This window comes from Ylistrum balloti, unplaced genomic scaffold (genome assembly GCF_031769215.1).
Source record: "Ylistrum balloti isolate Yb309-2 unplaced genomic scaffold, AGI_CSIRO_Ybal_v1 Utg370246, whole genome shotgun sequence".
Lineage (NCBI taxonomy): Eukaryota > Metazoa > Mollusca > Bivalvia > Pectinida > Pectinidae > Ylistrum > Ylistrum balloti.
This window is the reverse complement of record NW_026782198.1, coordinates 563,077-570,393: the sequence shown is the minus strand read 5'-3', so window position 1 is coordinate 570,393 and position 7,317 is coordinate 563,077.

Genomic DNA, 7,317 nt, shown 5'->3' with positions numbered 1-7,317 from the left:
ATGTCTCTAAAATTTCATGTCCCTGTGATAAACAGAACTGTCTCCAAAATCCCATATCCTTGTGATAAACAGAACTGTCTCTAAAATCCCATGTCCTTGTGATAAACAGATGTCTCTAAAAATTCATGTCCTTGTGATAAACAGAACTGTCTCTAAAATCCCATGTCCTTGTGATAAACAGAACTGTCTCTAAAATCTCATGTCCCTGTGATAAACAGAAAATGTCTCTGTGATAAACAGAAAATCTCATGTCCTTGTGATCTGTCTAAACATATCTGTCTCTGAAAACAAAACTCTAAAATCCATGTCCTTGTGATAAACAGAACTGTCTCTAAAATCTGTCCCTGTGATAAACAGAAATCTCTATGTCCTTGTGATAAACAAAACTATCTCTAAAATATAACATCCTTGTGATAAACATAGCTGTCTCTAAAATCTCATGTCCCTGTGATAAACAGAATTGTATCTGAAATCTCATGTCCTTGTGACAAACAGATCTGTCTATGAAATATTACATCCTTGTGATAAACATAGCTGTCTCTAAAATCTCATGTCCCTGTGATAAACAGAATTGTATCTGAAATCTCATGTCCCTGTGTTAAACAGAGCTGTCTCTAAAATCTCATGTCCCTGTGTTAAACAGAGCTGTCTCTAAAATCTCATTCCCTGTGATAAAACAGAACTGTCTCTGAAATATTACATCCTTGTGATAAACAAACTGTCTCTAAAATATCATGTCCTTGTGATAAACAGAACTGTCTCTAAAATCTCATGTCCATGTGATAAACAGAACTGTCTCTAAAATCTCATGTCCCTGTGATAAACAGAACTGTCTCTTAAATCTCATTCCCTGTGATAAACAGAACTGTCTCTAAAATCTCATGTCCCTGTGATATCTCTAAAATCTCATGTCCATATGATAAACAGAACTGTCTCTAAAATCTCATTCCCTGTGATAAACAGAACTGTCTCTAAAATCTCATGTCCATATGATAAACAGAACTGTCTCTAAAATCCCATGTCCTTGTGATAAACAGAACTGTCTCTAAAATCCCATGTCCTTGTGATAAACAGATGTCTCTAAAAATTCATGTCCTTGTGATAAACAGAACTGTCTCTAAAATCTCATGTCCTTGTTATAAACAGATGTCTCTAAAATTTCATTCCCTGTGATAAACAGAATTGTATCTGAAATCTCATGTCCTTGTGACAAACAGATCTGTCTATGAAATATTACATCCTTGTGATAAACAAAACTATCTCTAAAATATAACATCCTTGTGATAAACATAGCTGTCTCTAAAATCTCATGTCCCTGTGATAAACAGAATTGTTCCATGTCCCTGTGTTAAACAGAACTGTCTCTGAAATCTCATGTCCCTGTGATAAACAGATCTGTCTATGAAATATTACATCCTTGTGATAAACAAAACTATCTCTAAAATATAACATCCTTGTGATAAACCAAGTTGTGTCTACAATCTCATGTCCCTGTGTTAAACAGAACTGTCTCTAAAATCTCATGTCCCTGTGATAAACAGAATTGTATCTGAAATCTCATGTCCTTGTGACAAACAGATCTGTCTATGAAATATTACATCCTTGTGATAAACAAAACTATCTCTAAATATAAACTTACAATCTCATTCCCTGTGATAAACAGAAACTCTCATGTCCTTGTGATCAGATCTATGAAATATAACATCCTTGTGATAAACTAAGCTGTGTCTACAATCTCATGTCCCTGTGTTAAACAGAACTGTCTCTAAAATCTCATGTCCCTGTGATAAACAGAATTGTATCTGAAATCTCATGTCCTTGTGAGAAACAGATCTGTCTATGAAATATAACATCCTTGTGATAAACTAAGCTGTGTCTACAATCTCATGTCCCTGTGTTAAACAGAACTGTCTCTAAAATCTCATGTCCCTGTGATAAACAGAACTGTCTCTAAAATCTCATGTCCCTGTGATAAACAGAACTGTCTCTAAAATCTCATGTCCCTGTGATAAACAAAGTGATAATAATACACATTTATCTGTAAAGAAACTAAAATGAAAACACCACACTTTTTTCAAATAAATTTATTTTATTTTCACTGAAATTTAAAACAAAACTTTCAGTGCTTAGACTGTGAACAACAAGTTGTGATTATAAATATTTAATTGACATATAAAACTGAGACATACTGTAAAAGACAAAGAGACGAATCCCTATATAAGTATATAATACAAGTTTTAAAAAGATAACCAGCATGCTTAGCAACTCATCTATTACAGTTTGTTTTAATGTATTTTTTTTAACCAACTTTTAGTTAGGAATTTAAAAGACACATTTTGACAACAGACCTTTTAATATGCAAATATCATAGTTTTGTCATAAGAACATCCACACTTGATCTCCATCTCCCGAACAAATACATAAACATAACCAAAGGCATTTTCAAATGGCTTCCAACCTCAAATTCATGAAAAATCACCCTTTTTAAACCCTTTAAAATTTCAAACTTTCAACCTTGAACACACTCCCCATTAACAGGAAGAACTTTATAAACTTTGCTAAATACTGGCCATCAGTAGCAGATCTTGCTAATCTCCAGCTGAAGAAAATTTGATAATATATGTACTTTCCAAATGATTGCTTATTTTAATCCCAGGTCTCTCCACCCTTGGCCAATAGCATGCAGAAAATGGTTTGCAACCTTGAACTGAATGCATACAGGTACATACAGGGTTAATACCAAAACACATTTCATATTAATGTATGTGGTACATATTTTAGACATAATCTTATTTTGGTGCTTTTTGTGCTGACTTTATTGCAGTAAAATATCATTGTGCTAATTTGCAAAAATTTGATTGACCAAATAAAGCACATTTACAGTACCCTTAAGTCGTTTTTTTTTTCCTGCATTCGTTTTCGAACCGTTTACTGTTACATGTACTACTGAATGTCAAGGTCAATTGAATGTGCTGAGAGCTCTACAAAGTGATAGCTTATAACGATAACCAGAGAGTATTGTCGTAGTTTATTCCAGTGATACACATATTAATAAGATGGTCCGGTACAAACATTGCACTGTTTAGTTAGAGATCTGACAACATTGCATCTCTATTGTTCCATACTGATAAGGATATTCTTGATGAGTTGGATAAATGTAAGTGATTTATGAATGGCCCAGCACTGATATACACATTTATCTTAGGCAAATCTTGAAATTATAGCCTAGTTGATACAAATTTCAATAAAATCCAACCTGCTTTTGAAAATTTCTGCCTGTGAGATATAGCTGTACGGAAATGATGAATCCATACCCTTATTAATCACCAAAACCTAAATATTTAGGTCATGAAAGGTTCAAATGATTTATGATCTCATGAGACTTTTTTTAATTGTAACATTTAATAGTTGAGTTATCTCCCTTACTTCTACATTAATCAGTCATAATTTACATATTCATAATCTGCATGGAATTCTTTATTTTATAATAAGCATATGGATGTCACAACACAAAGCCCCTTCAGTGACTTAATGTTACTAATTTTCAATCCTAACAAACACTTTAATGAAAAATATGAGACCGTTATACAGGTAAAATGTTACAAACTCATCATTACAATATTAAAAAAGAATCTATATGCCAAATAAAACAAAAGCTTTTGAATGTAAACATCAAGTAATTATGCAAGTAAAAATATCTGATGAAGAGTAATCTAGCATTGACAAAAACTTGATGAGTGCTAAACATGGCTAGCATTACCTGTATTTCTACACAGGACAGTCTTACACAGAATAAACAAAAAATACATAAAATATCCATTACAAAATTACAGTAGGACGTAAATACTGGTATCAACAATTGTATTCCAATATATCTTCAAAACGTAAATTGCCTGTCCTTTTTAATGAAACAGCAGGAAGCTGTGATCAGTTTTGTCCTATCTAACAGAAATGTTTTTCAGAAGAATAATCTCCATCATAATTCACACTGCTGTTGTCAGTTAAAGACAACATAAGTTCTTGTTAAACATATTAGCAGGATATTAAACAAAATAACTGGTGACATCAGAACATCTACTAAAAATATCCTGAGATGTCTCAAGATACAGCCTAGCAGTATGACAGAGAAACTTATTCACCTGAAAATAATCAGAGAAGAAAAAGCTATCAATCAGACATTTGACCAAGTTGATTATTTTTCAATCACCTATCTAAAACATTACTTTACAAGTACTTTACAAGTACAGTATCAGAATTTGTAAACTCAACAAGAACAGACAGAGTTTCTCTTAAAAGTGGTTAAGTAAATCATCTTCACAAACAAGAGATACAATTAGACACCAGAACAAAAACAGACAAAAAACACCTGAATGTAGGTATAGTTTAAAGGTTCACAAAGGCCCGTGAAAAAAGTTCAAGAAAGCCAAGATCAGGTGTTCAAGGATGGAACAAATCTCAACACTTATCTTCTCATCTATAATGTAAATACAGATACCAGGATAGACCTCAATTATTGCAAATCTACTTATTCAATCATTTATGGAATTTAAACCTCAATTAAAACTGGAATTTAAAGGTATCATGTTCATTGTCTGTGAAATACTGAAGATTGATTTGTTTTAAAACCTTACTTTAAAATTTTTCAAAATGAAGAATCTGATCCAGAAAGGAATGTATGTTGGTAGCACAAAAATAAGAGTAGGACACACAATTTGTATTTTGAAGCCACAAAAAATACTAACAAAAAGTTATATAGATTATAAAGATCATGGGTCTATGACCCTAAATTGGAAGTCTCGCAAAAATTATTTAAAACACAAATGAAAATTCACAACTCATTTGAGAATATGTTCCATATATTCAAAAAATGTAAAATTTTATATTCCTTGAGCTACAATGCAGTATATGAGCTTAATTTACCTCAATAAACAACCAAGTAGACTTACACTATGTCTAACGCTGGCTCAGCTCATGATACCCTCACAGTCTAAATAATCTGTACAATATGCTGTAAAAAGCTTAGAAATACAAAATGTTCACTATCTTGGCAGTGTTTGGTATATTACCATATCTTACCAGTTATATCACATAATCAGTAATAAGCCCACCCTTTGTGCATTTATCTCTGTTTTTATACTTACAACTTCTGAAAACATTTCAATGAATATGAAATTTCAACACATCTATAAAGCAATATAGATTCCCTTTACAAGCAGCAAGGAATATAGATAACTAGCAGTGTTCTGTCCCTTTACAAGCAGCAAGGAATATAGATAACTAGCAGTGTTCTGTCCCTTTACAAGCAGCAAGGAATATAGATAACTAGCAGTGTTCTGTCCCTTTACAAGCAGCAAGGAATATAGATAACTAGCAGTGTTCTGTCCCTTTACAAGCAGCAAGGAATATAGATAACTAGCAGTGTTCTGTCCCTTTACAAGCAGCAAGGAATATAGATAACTAGCAGTGTTCTGTCCCTTTACAAGCAGCAAGGAATATAGATAACTAGCAGTGTTCTGTCCCTTTACAAGCAGCAAGGAATATAGATAACTAGCAGTGTTCTGTCCCTTTACAAGCAGCAAGGAATATAGATAACTAGCAGTGTTCTGTCCCTTTACAAGCAGCAAGGAATATAGATAACTAGCAGTGTTCTGTCCCTTTACAAGCAGCAAGGAATATAGATAACTAGCAGTGTTCTGTCCCTTTACAAGCAGCAAGGAATATAGATAACTAGCAGTGTTCTGTCCCTTTACAAGCAGCAAGGAATATAGATAACTAGCAGTGTTCTGTCCCTTTACAAGCAGCAAGGAATATAGATAACTAGCAGTGTTCTGTGAAATTATTCAAATTTTAAGCAAGATCAAATCACCTAAGCCATAACTGACTGAACTTGAAGTTTTTGTAAATAAAATAATTTTTGATGACTTATCCCATTTTAATAATTTAGTACCTAAGCTTCTTTTATGCCTCATCATTATATTCCTCAGCATCAACATAATCCAATAGAGTAATGTCAATCACTAAAACAAAAATTTTCATCATCAATTTTACCATCATTTTTTTCAAAATATCAAGTTTCATTTTTTCCAAGTAAAGTGTAGAGTTTACATTAAGCTGTGATCTGGTGCTAAATATCTTCAACAGCCAAATGACATGTCACATGATTGTCACATGATATAAGCTGTCTCATGAAACAACACAGATATTCAGATATACAAAGTATATTGGGACTAGATTTTTAAAACATGGGGAAAAAGTTTTGAAAAACATGTCATTGATTATTTGTAATACAATACATGTATATCTAAATGTCTAATGAATGATAAAATAATACAGAAAATCTTATCTAAATGTATGCTCTATACAATAAAGTATTCATCCCAAGTAAAAAACAATTTAGATTAATGTTTCTACAGTATGATAACCCATCATCCACTATCCCTGAAGTACAGTACACATCAACTGGAGTGACTAATTCGTGAGATCTCAATATACCTGTAAACTATAATTTCATTGAAATACACATGTAATTATGTAAAGAGGACTACAGTTAAACGCCTCTCTTTTGCAATTATATTGATTTCCCAGTCAAAACATATTCAAGAATGTTGATTGTTGTGAGATAAAATGGATGATAAAAAGATATTAGGCTATAGGATAGTATGATCTGTTTCACAAATGTAAATCAATGTAATTCAGAAAAGTTAGTTATCTCAAAGAAAGTTTGTTTACAGAACATTATGAAAGTATTGAAGTTTTCAGAAGAAATTCCATTAATGGGCTGCATATAGAATACTTATTTCATGATGTTCAGTGAATTCAGACTTTTTCATCTTATTCTATAAATATTTAAATATTTTGATAATTTTCCTTCAATTTTTTCAATTTTAAGACTAATGATATCAAGAATAAAATTACCCATTGGCTTGTACCAAAACATTTTCTTTTAAGAACCTGAATAATCCAAATGTCTGATGCACCAAGATGCCTGGTATTTCAGTGTATATTGTACAACAATCAAACGTTTCAAACACCATATGCACCAAATATTTGTGGTCCATTATTACAACAGTAAAACCTGTTTATTTCAATCATGACATGCACCAAGCCTTTGTTATATATACCCAATATAAATCTTCTGATTACATTAAACATAGTTACTTAACCACCCATGGTCATGAGAATTCATTTTTCCTCATTCAAACATTACAAACAGTAAAATTAAGTAAACCCTACCACCTATACAAGATAACGTACATTGTACCTCCCTGCCCTCTCAGTAGGCCTCACTTTTATTCTGTATCAATTATTCTCTTTAAA